The sequence below is a fragment of the Suricata suricatta genome, chromosome 10, assembly GCF_006229205.1.
Source record: "Suricata suricatta isolate VVHF042 chromosome 10, meerkat_22Aug2017_6uvM2_HiC, whole genome shotgun sequence".
Classification (NCBI taxonomy): Eukaryota; Metazoa; Chordata; class Mammalia; order Carnivora; family Herpestidae; genus Suricata; species Suricata suricatta.
In genome coordinates, this window is record NC_043709.1 from 125,443,173 (window position 1) to 125,459,830 (window position 16,658).

The 16,658-nt window shown below is 52.5% G+C and overlaps 1 protein-coding gene and 1 long non-coding RNA gene across 2 annotated transcripts in view; one reads left to right on the top strand and one right to left on the bottom strand.

Annotated features, from left to right (window-relative positions):
- FRMD4A (FERM domain containing 4A) overlaps window positions 1-16,658 on the top strand; it is a 619,483-nt gene that overhangs the window by 539,501 nt on the left and 63,324 nt on the right. The window lies entirely within an intron of this gene.
- LOC115304961 lies at window positions 10,290-16,438 on the bottom strand. The gene is made up of 3 exons (XR_003914690.1): window positions 16,297-16,438; window positions 13,210-13,306; window positions 10,290-11,013 (listed from the first exon to the last, which is right to left on the bottom strand). It is a non-coding gene; the product is annotated as an uncharacterized LOC115304961 (long non-coding RNA).

Here is a 16,658-nt window from a genome sequence, read left to right on the forward strand (position 1 = left end):
ATTTGGTACTGGTGAGAAGAGAGGAGGGAGGGTCACGGCCATCAGAAAATGAATCTCGCCGCTGCAGAGATGCTTCTATCCCATTTTCTCCTAGCTCCCAAATCCCACGTTGGCGTGGGATGAAACCTTGTCAGATTGGCATGGGGGCACCTGAACTAAATCTCGAGCTTCATGTAGTTTGCATTTACGGCCAAAGAGACATGAGCTGGGTTCCAGTGTGCAAAGGGACTGTGGGAGGTGACGGGCCCCGGATCAGCTGCCCCGCGGCTTTCAGACACCTGTACCCACACAACCAAGGGGTCTTCCTCTTCCCTCCTTGGGAACATTGGAATGAAGATTCAACGATGGGTCTTGAGCAGGCGCTGCTTCTTAACGCTCGCAGAAGCGACATCACGCAGGGCAGACATGCCCGGGCTGGATGAAACCCATCACGCAGGGATCTCTTGTTGCGAGGAGGACCTTGCGCTCCTTAGAGCAAAGCTGAGAAAGTCCGAAAGCCGGAGCTCTGAGACAGTCTGTCCCTTCCCAGAAGCACGAGGACCAGAGGTGTTGGGACGTGACCCCCTGCTCAGGACTCCGCTCCCGCCAGTGCCACGCCGAGTCGCTTCTCTGCCACACCGCTGCAGTTGGCACTCTTCAGACCCGTGGACACTCCAGCAGTGGAATTATCAGAAGCCATCCTAAATTACAGGAGACCAGGCTTTCCGCAAGGGGCGCCAAGAAGGTGCGAGCAAATCTCCCCTGCGGGCTGTGGCTGCAAGCATTAGGGGACAGAGTATGAAACACGTGACTCCAAAAACCTCCCTAGGAAGAGTCTTCAATATCAGTTAATCATCCTGTGTGGCTGCAACCCACTCAGCAGCCCCCATCTACCGATCTCTGCCCACTGGGGATGAATGGCAGTGGGCTCCTTGGTACGTATTCGGCAGCCGGCATTTACTTATTTATCTGATGTGCAATTAGGGGCGCCTTTATGTACACTTAGATGTACAATTAGGAGCGCTGCAGGGTCCCCTCTGAGACATTAGGAGAAGGAACCAGAGTAAATGGTCTGCCCCCCATCCCCTGAGCAGCCACTGTAGATTTCGACGGCTCCCCAGAGCATTTCGGAAGCAGGGGCTTTAGCTCAGGGAACTGATGCATTACTGTCACCTCCCCAGATTAGTAAAGATTTCTGATGATGAGACAGGAAGAGAAGATAATATTTACAGGAAATATTCCATTAACTGTGAACTGTCTCCCAGCAGAGTTAGCCAGCTCCAATTATTCAGTCATAAGCACTCCGTTAAGTGCCCTGCCGACTTACTCTGTTCTGCTTCTGTTTGGACGCACTTGACTCATCGTCGGGCTGCTGAGCCCTCCGCCTTGGCAGGCCCTGGGTGGGTGCCTCCCTCATTCCACCCCCGGGATCCCTTTTGGAAGCCACACCCTGAGCACCACGTTGGGAAAGAACCCCACTCGATGCATTCAGCATTCTTAGCTTCTTGCAGCCTTTGTTCTTTCCCACTGTTGGATCAGAGGGCCTCCTCCAGTTGCCTCCCACCAGTCCACAGATCTCCCTCCATGCAGACCCAGAAGGGTGCAGGGGGCTGTGAGTGACAGGTCCTGGCCACAGATCAGCAAGGGGGGCCTGTCTCTAAGCAGAGGAGCAGGCCTGCCGGAGGGGAAATGGGGGTGGGGTGAGTTACCATCTTTAATTCCCCAAGGCAAAGGGGAAAAAAGCAATTGCAGTCCCAGAAAGTCAAGGTGCCTTTCCCAGAGCATCATACTGGGTGTGGCTGAATTCTCTGGAATAGGCACCCCGGGCTCTCCTGCTGGACAAGAATTGCAGTCACTGAAAAGCACGGTACTGGAGCTTTAGGATGTCAATCTGAGATCCCTTCCAGAAACTGGTCCCCATGTGAGAAGTGCCTGTCGTGGACCAAGCGCTGCTCCGGGCCCTACACATGTCACAGCGAACCCGAGAGATCCCTGTACTCACAGAGCTTACAGCGCATGGAGGAAGGTCAGAAGACCTTGTCAAGTCCATCTTCCACGTATGACGTCAGAGTATTCAGTTCTAGGAAGACAAGAAGTCAGCATGGAAGAGTGGAGGAATGGGTGGTCAGGGGTGGTCTCTCCAAGGAGATGACATTTAAGTGACTCTCTGTAAGAAGTGGCACATCAATCCCCCCTGGGAAACAGGAGAATCTGCAGGAAGTACTTTGGATTAACTCTAGTGGGGAAGGGGAAGGAGGAGGAGCATGCAGAGAGGGGCGCTGAGTAGGATGCAGTCTGGACAAAGCTCTGTAGCCTGGGGGGCGCGGGGGAGTCCTTGGATACCATCAGAGCCTGTGGAGCAGGGAACACCCCTTGGGAAGGGGGGCCGAGCCTAACCCAGCATCATCCAATCACTAGATGCAAGTGACCTTCGTTGTAGAGTTGGGCAAGGCGGCTCCCTGCAGCAGAGAGGGATTCTAGGAGATGGGTAAGTTCTACAGTCCCAACCAAGAGGCCAGTCACTTTATCAACATAGCTTTTTTTTTTTTTTAACGTATTTTTGAGAGAGAGTACATATGAGCAGGAGAGGGGCAGAGAGAGAATCCCAAGCAAGCTCTGCACTGTCAGCACAGAGCCTAGCACAGGGCTCGAACTCAGGAACCATGAGATCATGACCTGAGCTGAAGTCTGATGCTTAACCGACTGAGCCATCCAGGCGCCCCAGCCCTGTAGCTTTTACCGCATGGTTCTCAGAGTGTGGCCGTGGACCAGCAGCCTCCACATCACCTGGTGACATATTCGAAATGCACGCTCCATGTCCCCACCGGACATGTGGGGATTTCAGATCCTCAGAGGGTGGGACTTGCTGTCTATTTTCACAAGCCCTTGAGAGGATTCAGATGCAGCACATGGTTTGCAGACTCCCGTTCTACAGACAGGCAACAAGGAACTTCCTTTGTGATCCTACCTCGTTGTTGTGAAGATAGTCTCATGTGAGTTAAAGTCAAACTCCCCCCTGGGGCAGTTCTATCAAAAAGAAAATGTAAGCCAGTGGTCCACAGTGAATCTCAAAATCTCCACTAGCCAAGAATGTTGATGCTGTTAATTCACTTGTTCCCAGCATATTCAAAAAAGTTATGTGATCACCCATTTCCTCTGTGCCTGTCTTTTTATGTCCATGAAATGGAGACCCTGAACCCGGAGCCCTTGTCTGATTGTCTCCATCTTGAATGTTTCCATCTCAGAGTTTTATTGCTTCTCTCCAAATGCTGTTGCCCTTGACATAGCAAATATCGTTCGTCTCTTTTATGCTGAGCATGAGAGGCAGAATCGCCAGGGAGAGCAAACACTATCCCTTTGTTAAGAGGACCGATTTTTTTTTTTCTTGGTCGTTGGATCTGGGAACCCAAGGTCCTTCCGTTCCCACAAATGCCGTGAAGGCCATTCTGGAACCTCGTCCTGAGTTATCCACAACGCCAAGGACGCCAGTCTGCCTCTTGTTGCGTTCTTGTTGGAGCCGTCCCCACAATATTCACTCTGGCATCAGGCTGTCACTTTTGAAGAAGATGAGGTCTGTGAGCAGAAAATAAAAGCACTGTCCCATCCAGGTAGATAATCCTTAGAAAGAAGCGGTCACGTGGGGGACGTGCAGACGTGCAGAAGAGAAATGTAGTTATTCCTTTAGGAGACGCGGGTGCAAATCTCTCTGGGAGTAACTGATCTGCCTGGCGGTGCCTCTTGGAGTCAGGTGCACTTGGCTCTGAAGATCCCACCCGAATGGTCGCTGGGGCACTGGTTTCAGGCATTAGCCTCCAGGAGGCCTGGCAGAACCCTTTGGTGCCATGTTCCTGCTCCCACCCACTACCCTTATCGGTAGTGGTAAGGTACCTGGTCTGGTAGTCATGGCCCCTCAGTCCTAACTGCAGCGCTGCAAGGCAGGCACTTCCCTGGGCCTCCCGTTTCCGCAGCAGCAAGGTGGTTGATACGGATAGTCAGGCCTCCTGGGTGGAGACAATCTAGAAACTAGAAAATCACTAAGGAGAGTGAAGCAAGAGGCACGCTCATTGTATAGCCAGGAAGGAGCCACTCAGAAAAGGAAAGAAGAAAAGGAACATTTGCCCAAAAAAGTGGTAGAGAAAATGTCCTTTTTTAAAAAATGTCTTTTAATGTTTATTTTTGAGAGACAGAGCACAAGCTGGGGAGGGGCAGAGAAAGAGAGAGAGAGGGAGACAGAATCCGAAGCAAGCTCCAGGCTCCGAGTTGTCAGCACAGAGCCTGACGTGGAGCTTGAACCCACAAACTGTGAGATCATGACCTGAGCCGAAGCACCACGCTTACCTGACCGAGCCACCCCGGCACCAAAAATGCCTATTTCTAAGCAGGTGAACCCCTAGCTGTCTGACTGTTGTCCGGTTTAGACAGAGCCAGAGACAGACCCAATGAGATGAGCTATTCTCCCTGAATGACACGCCCATCCCTTTTGTGATGCGTGGGGGGGGGGGTTGGGGGGTGGTCAGCAACTTCCCACAGCAGCACCTGGTCCTTCTTGTCCTCCCCACGCGGGCCAGCACGTGTGACAGCACAAGGAAGGCCATATCAACAGCCACGTTGGTGGCATGGAGAGCAGGGGTCAGACACAACCATTAGGTATTTATAAGACACAAATAAACACCCAACCAGACAGGCTAGCAGCCCCCTTGAGGCTGACCGGCTTCTAAATAAGTGACAGAAACAGAGTCCCATTAGTCAGGGAGCCCCACCGGCCTTGGATGCAATTTCAAGAAGCACATCAAAACCGAACGCTACTGTTGGACCCCAAACCTCCGCAGAAGGGCATCCGGTAGCCCCACCCCCCCCAAAAGGAGCCCCGAGCCAGGGGTAACTTGGGAACCGATTTGGTTTCACTGGCTTCAAACCCGAAGACTTTGCTAGTCTAATGAGAACATTGACTCAAAAGGCCGAGCTCCCTTATCTCATACGGTTTTCTAGAAATGTGTCCTTCCCGAGGCGCCTGGGTGGCTCAGTTGGTGAAGCGTGCAACTTCAGCTCGGGTCAGGAACCTATGGTCTGTCGGCTTGAGCCCCGCATCTCGCTTCGTGCTGACAGCTCGGAACCCAGAGCCTGCTTTGGATTCTGTGTCTCCCTTTCTTTCTGCCCCTCCCCTGCTCACACTCCGTCTCTCTCAAAAGTAAACATTAAAAAAAATTTAATAAAAAAAGTATATATATATGTTCTTTCCTAGATAAAAAACCAGGAGAGTTCTGTGACTTGCCTGGTCATGCCCAAGAAATAAATACGAAGTCTCATGGTCATTTAGCTAGCAAAATTAGCTTAGAGTCCTAATAACCAAAGCTCCAAACTTGACTTCAAGTTCAATCTTCTCCTCTCTCCCGCTCACCTGGCCAGCCCGCTGCTCATCGTTTTGATTTCTAGAGCAGTTTGGGGGTCCCCTAACTTGGGGAGGCGCCCATCAAGTTCTCCCAGTGACCCTCCTGAACGCTCTCTCGAGCAGGTTTGCTGCAGACTTCCTCCATTTCCCTCCCCGGGCAGGGGAGGCTCACAAGAGCTCTCTCCCCCTCCCCTCAGTTTCCACTTTTCTAAACATCTTATACCCCAGTTGAGGCTGAGGCGTTTTGGGGTTTTCTAAACTATGAGGCCTGTCCAACTCGTTGGTATTAAGTATGTCCCCATGGTTGTGTGATCAATTTCCAGAACTTTCTCAAGCCTGAAACTCTGTACCCCCCCCCCACCAAACAACCACCTGCACATACATGCATGCACACACACACACACACAACCCCCAGGCCCTGGGACCCAGTGTTCTACTTCGTGTTTCTGTGAGTTTCATGGAAATGGAAACCTAGAGTATTTGTATTTTTGGGACCATGGGATTTTAGTATCAGCACCAGGACACGTTGGGCAGTGGAAGATGGCCCTGGTGGCCAGTCACACCATGACATCAGACCAAGCAGGGCTGTTGGCAGCAAAGCAAGGCCTGTCCGATCTGTTCTTTACCCATTTTTTGGCCTCTGCCACTGGGTGGCCTGTTTACTACTTTCCCATTGGCCTCAGCGAATGCTTCCGCTTTCATGCTCCGTGCCTGATTCAGCCCACAGAGCACAGCCCATCACAAACCTGTGTGGAGCCAAGCTGGGGAGACTCCAGAGAGCCCTGGCCAGTGACATCCTGGACCAGCCACCAGCCTGTTCTTTCCAGCATCGCCAGCAGGTGTTTCTGATGGCTACATGAGGCTTTTCGATTCTCCTCACTAATCCCTATAATTGTTCTAGAAAGTACTTCCTACCATCCAATGTGGTCCATGGACTCCCCCCGCCCCGAACGACAGCACACTTAGCCTCCTTGTGCTGAGTGTTTCTGTTCAGAACTTTTCTCAGGAAGGCAGGAAGCCACGGGCTGTGGAGGCCCGACTCTCCAGGCCTCTTGTTTGCCTGGAGACCAGAACCCAGCCCTAGCGGTGACAGGCATTAGGGGCCCCGGCTGCGAGAATTGCCTCTGCGTGCGCGCACACTTGTGGATCTTTAAGTCAGCATCGACTTGATGCCTGCAGCTGTGGGCTGTGAAAGCCCTTTTAAAAAACCAGATTTCTCACCAGCCAGCTCCGGGAAAGACGGCGGGTCCTGCCGCCCTGGAGACCGTCCCTGGGAGATGCCTCCACCCAGAGCTGTCGGGCGCGGGGAGATCAGGTATCCAGAGAGGCCACCACAGCAGATCCGAGGGAGGGCTCTGGCCAGGGACCCTTCCGACGGGTCAGGAGTGCTCCTTAGGGTGAAGGAACACCACTGGGGGCGGGGAGAGGGGTTAGGGGGCTTTTATCCTGGATTCCTGGCTCCTTTCAAGGAGTTAGTTTTCACCAAAGAGCATCTTGTGATTCGTGATTAATCCAGATGACGATGTGCCAGTTAAGAGCCTGGGCAAACCCCAGGGGAGCTCTGGGTCCCTCCCCATCTCCTCCCCCCAGGCCCTCGGCACCCTGAGCCTGTGGCTTTGCCTGCTCCAGACTGTTCCCGGGAATAGAATCCTAGACTCTGTGTCCTTTGGAGTCTGGCCTCTTCCACATACAAGGTTTGCCTCGGCCATTCGTGTTGTAGCCTGAATCAGGACTGCGTTCCTCTCTGCCGTGAAGGCTGTCCCATTGTCTTCTGAGGTTTCCTTCCACATTGCCTGCATTCATGTAGCAAACCCACGCACGCAAGTGGTGCCTTGGCTCTTGGCATTGGCCCTATTCCCTCATAAGGCGTGTGGCTTGGGCCCCAGTTTCCTTCTGAAAAGACTCCAGTGTTCCTTCGGCTTCCCCAACCACCTTACTGACCGTGGCAACCCATGTCCTCTCTTCTTTGTTTGTCCTTGAAACCGATTTTCCTTTGACTTCTTAACTGGGTAGTTTTCTTATGTATTTGCCCCCCCTTACAAAAATGTATGGATTCTTTCATATATGTATTACATAGTAGCATATTATTCTATAATATATAAATTTTCGTGCCATAGGTCTGCTGCCCAGCACAGTGCCTGACGCACAGTAGATACTCAGTAGTTGCCAAACGAATAAAAACAGCTGAATAGTAGCGGGTTGTGCCCCCCACCCCACGGTTGTGAGGCTCCCACAGGGACATGTGTGGTGGCCATGAGGATAAATGCGGCGCTCCTGTCAGGAACGGGTTAAGCATCCCGGGGAGAGGCGCCCTTACGAGCAGGAGGAAGGGAGGCAGAAGGTGAGCCAGGCACAAACAAGGGAGCTCTGCGAGATCTTCTTGTTGCGACTGAGCATGATTCTAGGGGGAAACGCAGTTAACCTCCCCTTCCTGATACCGCGGACCTGAGCGACACCCAATACTGGCACAGCCAGAAAGATCCGTGTGGGGAGGCCCTCCCGCCCAGCTCCCTGGGGCTCCGTGGGCGCACCTGCGGGGAAGGTGGAAGACCTCACTGGAGCCTCCCTAAGAGCCTGAAGCCAGTTGAGGCAGTTTGTAGGCAGAAAGGGCCCTGGGAGCCCCTCCAGGTCTGGAGAATTCCAGCCTGAGACCAACCGTAAACTCCCCCCCCCCCCCATTCCCTGTGGAATCGAGTTTAGCTCAGACCCCGGCTGCCAGAGGGGGAAGGGCTGTGGTTCCTGGGTTGCGGTTCTTGGCTGGCCCTCACTGCCACTTCCCTGTTGCCCTAGCTCCTGGAGGTGAGACATTTACTCATTAACCCCCGCTGGGGCTCCTTGTGATGTGGGCGTTGCCTGAATTTTGTGCAGGCGGATAAGCATTCAGATACCAGCTCCCATCATTGATCAGCTCTGTGGCTTTGAGAAAGTGACTTAACCTCTCTGAACTTGGCTGCCAGAATACCTACCTCCTAAAGCTCTTTCCTCACTCACTCAGCATAATACACCCTGGGCATTGTGCTAGGTGCCAAGAAAGTGCCTTCAGGAGGCTTCTAGTCTGATAGGACCTTGAAGTGAAAGACCGTTGGAGTACAGGATGGATGATAGAAGTACATATGTGGGTGTCCTCGGGGACCTAGCCCGGGCTGGGGGCAGCGAGAGCTCTGGTGAGAGAGCCTGGGTGAGAGCTGAGTGCTGGGTCCACGTCTGGGTTTCCTCCTCTGCTCCCCGCCCTTACTCCCCCAAACTGACAAGTGTCCAGAGTGACCTGCCCACTTCAGAATCTAAGGAAGAGGGGATAAAAGCAGAGTTTTAAATAGGACCAGTCCTTCTGGAAAGACAAATTCGAGAGTCCCTAGGAAACCTCTCTCTTCCCGCTTCTTTCTGGGAAGGAACAATGTGGCACGGAAACAAAACCTCTCCTGCAAGAAGATCGAGAGGGAGAGGTCCCCAAAGTCCTGCGGGACACTGGCCCCTCCATGCTTCCGTCCAGGCGTGGGGCGGGACCCCCCCAGCAGACCGTCTGGCGGAAATGGGGCAGTCCCGGCCTCCCCCGCTGCTGGCTCCTGTCCCCGCTGCTAGGGCAGCCAGCAAGCCCACAAGTGTTCTCTGCTGCACCCTGGCTGGAGAGGCAGGCTGCCAGCCCCTGGTCCGGTGCCCGCTGGGCCGCTGCTCTGAGACCCCTCCAGCCAGGAGAGCCCGGAGCTCACGCCTGAGCCCCAGCAGCGGGCGGCCTGCCTCTCCCATGGCACCCGCAAAAACCAATGGTCTGCAAGACCTTCCCAACCCCAGGGGTCCAGCCAATTCGTGAAGCACTAGGTGTTTTAAAGTGCTCACAAGCTGCTCTTAAGTAATTATTCCCAAAGAACCCTTGCTGCCTTAGTAATTTTTTTTTTTAACAGTAAAGGATTGTCGTTTGGGCTTTTTGTTTTTGTCTTGATTAAACCAGGTTTTAGTGATGAGAGTCTATACCTTTCTTTCCGTGGAGAGCTGCTTACCAACCTGTCTCCATTCTGTCCCCACCTTCCTTGGAGTTGGATGGCCTCCCCCAGGGACACGAGGTGTCATGGTGATGCCACACACCTGGATAGAGCCACCAGCCATAAAGGACTGATAACTGCTGTCCCTTCTCCCCCCAGAATTAAAAACTACCGGTTTTCCACCCAAAGTCTGCCTCCCAAAGTAATCCAAACAAAAAGCCTTCATGGGGGTCCAAGCGGAAAGTCCTTGGCATTACAGGGGACAATGGCCCGTCTTAGTTTTCCCTCTGGATGTGCTGAGTCTCTCCAATTAATTTCTTCTTTGAAGCATCTTTTTGACACGAGGCATGCCAGGTGTGATCAGCCTTGAAGGTTATTTCCTTTTTTTTGAGATTTTATTTTAATTGCAGGTAACCTACAGTGGAATATTCATTTCAGGTGTGCAGTGTTGTAATTCAGCCCTTCGATAATCCACCCTGTGCTCCCTGGGACAGGTGTGCTCATTAATCCCCACCTCCTATTTAATCCAACCCCCCACCATCAGCCTCAGAAGGGAGCTGCACAGAACTGGACCAAAGTATTCACTGCTTGGGGGGGGGGACCCACAAAGCTAGACCCAGGTCTAACTAGTCACTGACCCGGCCAGCTTCTCCAGTCAGCAGTAACCTTCCTAGGCTCCCCAGAGGAGCTCTGAGGAGGGGCGAGCTTCTCCAGGAGGCCAAGGATAAGGGAAAAGCCCTTTCAGCTTCTCTTGAAAGTTTTTACATTTGCCAAACTTCATGGTAAGATCTTTTTTTTTTTTTTGATGTTTATTCACTTTGAGAGAGAGTGCAAGCGAGCAGGGGAGGGCCAGAGAGAGAGGGAAATACAGACTCCGAAGCAGGCTCCAGGCTCCGAGCTGTCAGCACAGAGCCCGATGTGGGGCTCGAACCCACAGACCATGAGATCGTGACCTGAGCTGAAGTCGGTCGCTTAACCGACTGAGCCACCCAGGTGCCTTCTAAGATCTTTCTATAAGAAAGGCCAAAGTCCACATAAGAAAACAGGGATGCTCTCCAGGGAGAAAAATAAAAGGAAATGACGTGCAGTGGCGGTGGGGGGAAGAGGGAGGGAATCAACGTGGCCTGTTTTCTACGGGGGCCTGGAAGTGCTTATTGACCCTTTATCTCTCTTTTGACCAAGTAATGACTCTTAAGCCAAAGGAAACTAAGAGGTTTCTGATGGGTTAAAGAGAGGTCATCCATTAAGGGGTCAAGGCCTGGTGCTCGGAGCATCTGTCACTGAATTAACCAAATCAATTTAGAGCTTGTGTCCTCTGACAGCAAGGAGTGGGCCGCCAGCCGGTGGAGCATCTTGATTCCATTAGGTCTGGCTGCTGAGAAAAATTGGCCATTGTTTTCCTTGCTGGGTATGTGGCTTGGTGGGGAGAAAATAGATGTCAGGGAGCCCTCCTTCAGGGCAGGTAACAAAGGCCATCCTCCTCTTCACTTCGTAAGCTAATTAGCTGTGCACGTGGCTTGCCCATCTTAGGAGGCCTGATTCGGTTCCCAGCACAGCCCATTCCATTCCGTGTAATACTGATGCTTTCTTCCCAGAGTTACTGTTATGAGATGAGAAATCATCGTAGGTGAATAGTCCAAGCTGACTCTGGTCAGAATTGCAGTGGACCTGGGTGGGGAGTTGGCCGGTTAATAATTGGAGCCAAGGAGCCCTAAGAGACCAGCAAACATCAACTGAAATGCAATGAACAGGAGCCCAGGTTAGGCTTAGGCTTGCATTATGGAAAATCCAAGTAAGAGAAAACAGTAAGAATGTCCATGGTACCATATAAGCCATCTTTTTTGCAAAGTTATATAACTGGTACTTTAGACTAATAAGTGTTCTGGTGTGTAAATGGTGGAGGGGAGAGAACATAATGCTAGCTATTTTTTGAGTGCTATGTCCTGGGCACCATTTATATCTATTAATACAATAGCTCTATGAAAAAAACAAAACTTGGTAGTCGTAGTATTTGAAGGATGACAAAATGAGGACCCAAAGAAATTGGCAAATATGCAAACAGGAAGTGGTAGACAGGATGGCTTTGAAATCATGCTTTTATCAGTATTCTTCTGGATGGCCTCCTGGAAGAAGGGGGTGTCTAAGACTAGCAATTTTATTTTTAAACTCCAGCGAGTAGCAGTAGGACACTCGTTGGATTTCCAGTGTGGGCCTTCACCCCACGCATAGGATGTAGGAATGCCCATGCGTGCACATACGCACACCTCCTTTTATAGGAGAGGAACCTAAGGTGCAGAGGGGCGTGTAGTCAGGACGATACCGAGGCCTCTTGACTTCCAAGCCAGAGTTCTTGCCCCTAAAAGTGACAAACTGAAACAGTGAAGAATAAAATAATGGGCATGAATATGGGGCATCTGAGGCAAAATCCTGAAACCTATCTTAATAAAGTATAATAAAACTATAGTTCTAGAAGTCTAATAGAGAAACTATAGATGACTTTGAACTCCATGATCAAGTTAATTGGTGCGTCATTGCTAGACAGTCTACTTTATGTGCAGCTTTTCTTCCGAACTAGATTGTAAGCTCCTGACGAATGTAAACATGCACTAGGATCCTGTCCTTCCTGTTTCCTATCAGCGTGGGTTGGCGCAAAGTAGACCCCGCTACTTCAAAGATTGGAAAGGGGGTAGGGATTCGAGGTGACCTAAAGCCCCAGGGACTTGCTGCTTTCTTCTTGAAGCATGAAGTAAAATAGACTGAATGCTTATGCAACTGCAATTAAAAATCCTGGCATATGGTGTCTACCCACCAAGTTGTGAGTGACAGCCCTATTTCTAGAAGGTGAACAAAGCTGAAATGAAACAAGGAAGTGAGTTTCCTTGTTTCCTTCTGAGCTTGGAGGTTATTCCTGGCTGTGAGTCTAATTCTTTTTGTAAGAGAGCTCTCTGCTGGGGTTTGGAAAGCATGCAAGATGCTGGGATTGCCAGGAGCTGTTGAAGAAGCAATCATTCCCTTACCCCTTGGCTTGCAACAACTTTCTTCTCTCTCATCATCAGGTCTTTGTGGTAGGTTAGAGCCTAGGACAACCTAGTCACAGGATGGGTCCCAACCTCAGTTACTTCTGTAACCTCTGCCAATTCCCTAACCTCTCTCCATGGGGCTTGCTTTCTCTATGGAAGGAGGAGGCTGGACCAGAAGGCTCCTGGGATTCTGTATAGTGGGCCCTCCCCACCCCCCAGAAGAAGCAGGAAGTTACTCAGAGGTCATGAAGAGGCTTGGTGACTCAGCCTCAGGGACGGGAGGAAGATAGGCTCCTTGAAGTCCTGGTCAAGAATCTGAGCCATTAAAGTGAGCTTCCTGTCAGGCTTTTCTTTCTGCATCATTCCAAGAGCTTGCCCACCACCCCGTGTGCTGTTCCGGCACTCCATTAACACGTGTCCCTGCGTGCCTCCCCCCACTCACAAGGAACAGGGCATGGGGGCAGACATTAGCCCTTTTCTGCCCTGACCTTCAGCAATCCAGAGGATGTGGGAATCCACAGACCAGCTAATAGGATCCAGTTTCCCAGGTCTGCTCATGGTGTATAGTGCGTCCTGTTGCCTAAAGGCGGTTATTTATTAGCCACTCGTGTTTGCTCTCTCTGGATCAATGTTTCCCAACTCCTGTTTTCCACATGAGTCGAGTAAGATCCAGAAAGTAGAAGAGGCAGACCCATAGTCCCTTGGGGATCCCATGTCTGGGGCAGAAACTACAAATCGACACCTGGGACCAGCCACGGGCCCCCACCATGGGGATAGATCCTGTCTCACACCACTTTCTGGGCAGTTTTTCCGAATTTTGGTTTTCAGGACAAGCCCAACTCACTGAGGCTGTTCTTAATTAGGCTTCTCTTTGTTAGTCCTTGGCTGGAGGCTGCAAAGTACTGAGGCATCTCTGGAGAAAACCAGGGGAATCCAGGTGTCTAAGAGGGGAAAGAAAGAATACTGGTCATCATTGACAGCCAAAAGGGAACGGAAAGCCATTGTGCAGAACTAGCAAGATTGGGTTTTATACTTCCTGCTTAGTGACGTTGGTGCTCATTTGTAAAAATAATTCTGCTCGTAAAGTTAACCAGCCATTAGCGAGTAAGCGCTCTTTCCACTAATTGGTGGGCCCATGTGGAAAGAGCACAGAGCAATGGGCCAGGTGCCCTTGACTCTGGTTTCTGGTTCCTTCCCTGACTTGCTGTGTGGGTGAGGCCTGAGGCAATTAGTTTCCCCTGAGTTCTCTGGGCCTCACTTTCCCCAAGAAGTGAATTTCGGGCTCCTCCTTCTTGGGGGGCAGTGCTAAAAGATCAAAGAAGGCATGTCTGTAGAGCCTTAAAGATGCCCAGGTGAGGTGCATCAGAGAGGCCTTGGTTTAATAGGTATTAATTTATGAATCCTTTGATTATTGATAAACCAGCATGGTGGCTTCTAATTAGCTCCGTGAGCCTGATTGGCCGCGGAGGTCCTGTAGAATCCGGGGGAGCGAGCCAAGCCGTCACGGCTGTCCTGTGTGTGCCCGATGTGTCTGTATGTGGATTTGCAGAGCGCTTGGACAGCTTTAACTGCTACCTGGGCTAGGACGGCTGCCCCAAGCCAGAGAGGCTGTCGTGAAGTGACGCGGCCAGTCTGGGGCTGCCTCCAACGCCAGGACCTCAGTCCAGTGCACCCCGTTTACAAAGAGGAAGCAAAGTGGGGCATCCTCTGTTGGCTTGCTGCTGGTACTCTGGGAGCCTTACCGTGGAGGGTTTAGTGGGCTGGGGCCCGAACCTCCCAGCCCTCCGTGAGGGGACAGTGTGCTTACAGCAAGCGGTGTAGGCCCTAGTGGCCAACAGTTGCCTGGCTGCACAGGGGAGGCAGGGAGATGCTTAGCTGCCCTCATACGCCAGCCCCCCACCCTTCCCCTCTGCCATACATGAGACAAAAAGGACCGGGCTCGTGTTCCCACATGAGCACCTTCTCATGGGCTCCTGGGACCCTGCTCATGTCCCAGTGCAATTGGGTCCTAATAAAAAAAACCTGTCTATCCTTTCAACTCCCTCTCGCCCTCCCTGGTGTTTGATGTGCGTACCCTCCCTGCTTAGAGCCAACCTGAGGGAAAGCTCCTGCTCTGCCCCCTGTCAGGAGAGGTCTACAAATGTCTCCATCCTAGGAATATGCCCCATGCCAGGCCACCAGGGCCCGTGCCGGGAGCTGGGGACAGAGGGTCCGCAGCTGAGCCCACGGGGTTAGATTTGGGCCCATTGGCAGCACGGACGGAGGTGAGGCCCTCCACAGCAGCAGCATCTGGAAAGGTCTCTGGGGAGGCTCTGCTTGCTTTCTGTTTTTCCAGGAGTGGGAGCTCGGAGGTGCCTCCGAGCGTTGGCTCTGGGGCTCCCCACCCAGTGGGGGGGGGGGGGCTTCAACAAAAGAAGGGGACGACGGCATTTGAAAGCACCACGTTTGCTTTCTTTGGTCCTGACCATGAGGAGAAAGCCCCTGGAAGTCTGCCTGTCCGATGCACGGTGGGCACGTTAGAGCCCCAAGAGCTGCCCAGCCGAGGACAGAGAGGGGAATTATTGCCATTTTACAGATGTAGAAACTGACGCTAAAGGAAATGGCTGTCACTTGCTTAAGGTCAGACATCTTGGATGTAGGGGACCCCGTATTCATACAGATGCAGTCAGACCCCAGGCGTGCGTGTCTGGCCGCTTTGTCCTGTGTTCTACCTCCAGATCAGGAGGTCCGTGTCCGGCGTCTGTGAGTTCAGGTGAAGTGTCTATAAATGTCTAACAACAAGAATGTGGGGGGAGGGTGAGCAGAGAGGAACTTCAGGTGTCGTTTCACTGAGCTTATTAGTAGAGCATCCAATAGCAAGAGTGAGACTCAGATCTGTGACCTGGGTAATGGGCTCTACTCAAGGTGGCATTTCCTCCGTGACCTCACGCCAAGCCATGTGAGCCAAGGTATGGCACCGGGTCCCTTGCTTTCCTTGAAATGTCTCTCTTCCCTCTCGAACGGACGCCAAAGGAAAAAGTACAGTTTCCCTTGGGCTTCAGAGTGACATAGTCTTTGTGGACCAAAGAGTAGGAAGAGGAGAGGCCCTCTCCCTATTGTGCAGACCAAATGATTGTACAATTCTGCCGAGCAGGTTGTGGAGAGAAAAGAATGCAGCCATTCTAGAAACCGTTTTTTTTTTTTATTCCAGCCCAGTCTGACAAGGGGTGGAGTCCTTTGGCCAAGCCCTGACTAGCTAGCATGTCTGGGTCTGGGAGGGCAGGAGAAACCCGTGAGCAGGTCAGCGAGCCTCAGGAAGCCCGCTCCAAGGACTCTAGGTGGAGGATGAGACCCTAAAAACCCTAGGCCTCTGTGCATGGAGCAAAGGGAAGACCCCAGGGAGGAATCAGCCGCTCCCAGGGTAAAGGAGAAGCACAGGATTCCTGTTCTACGCTCTTTTTCTGGGCAAAATCAGCTCAAATTCTAACTCTATAGCAGTGGCTGCAGTAGAGGCGTGGAATGTAAGCATAGGTAACATAAATAAAAATGCGTGTTCGCGAAACTTTAACCTCTTGTGACACTGACCAGAGGGTAATGAACTTTTTCTTCGGATGAAAGGAAGGCCCTCCAGATCACTGCTGCCCTAATTACTCCCAGACCCTGCAGTCCGCCCGTAGTGAACAGGGCTCCCTCCTCCCCCGGGGGAAGGAGCTGTGCCTGCCAGGGCCCAGGGCAGCGGCAGGCGCCCAGTCCCTCCCGCGTTGGGGAACTGCCCCAACTCCCCTCGCCTCTCCTCTCCTGGCCGCCGGCAGCGGGACTCCGGATGGTCTTTGTGCCGCCGGCAAGAAGCTGGGGCCTGACGGGCGCGTGTTGTTATCTCCAGTTGCCCACCCCGAACCTAAGGCTCCGGCGCCCCCGCCCTTCACAGAGAAGCTTCCCGGAGCCGACTCACCAGGGCGAGTCCGAGCGCTTACACATTAGTGGGCAGGAAGTGGAATCCCGATGGGAGGCTGGGAATTTGACCGCCTTCCCATTTCAGCACTGGAGGGAGAGGGAGAGGGCTCAGCGAGGCGCGCCGATGGCCCCCGCTCCGCTCTGAGCGCTCCCCTGCCCCCCCTCCGCCGCCGCCCTCCCCTCCGCTCCCCTCCCTTTGGAGGGAAAAGTCTGCGGAGCTGGGACTGCAACAAAGGGCGGAGCGGAGGGGAACAACTTGAAAAGAACTTGTTTTGTTCCTGTTAAGGAACCTGCAGGAAAATCCACACCCACGTTGCCGGGTTTTGAGTTGGAGAGCGGCGTGTGTGTGTGTGTGTGTGT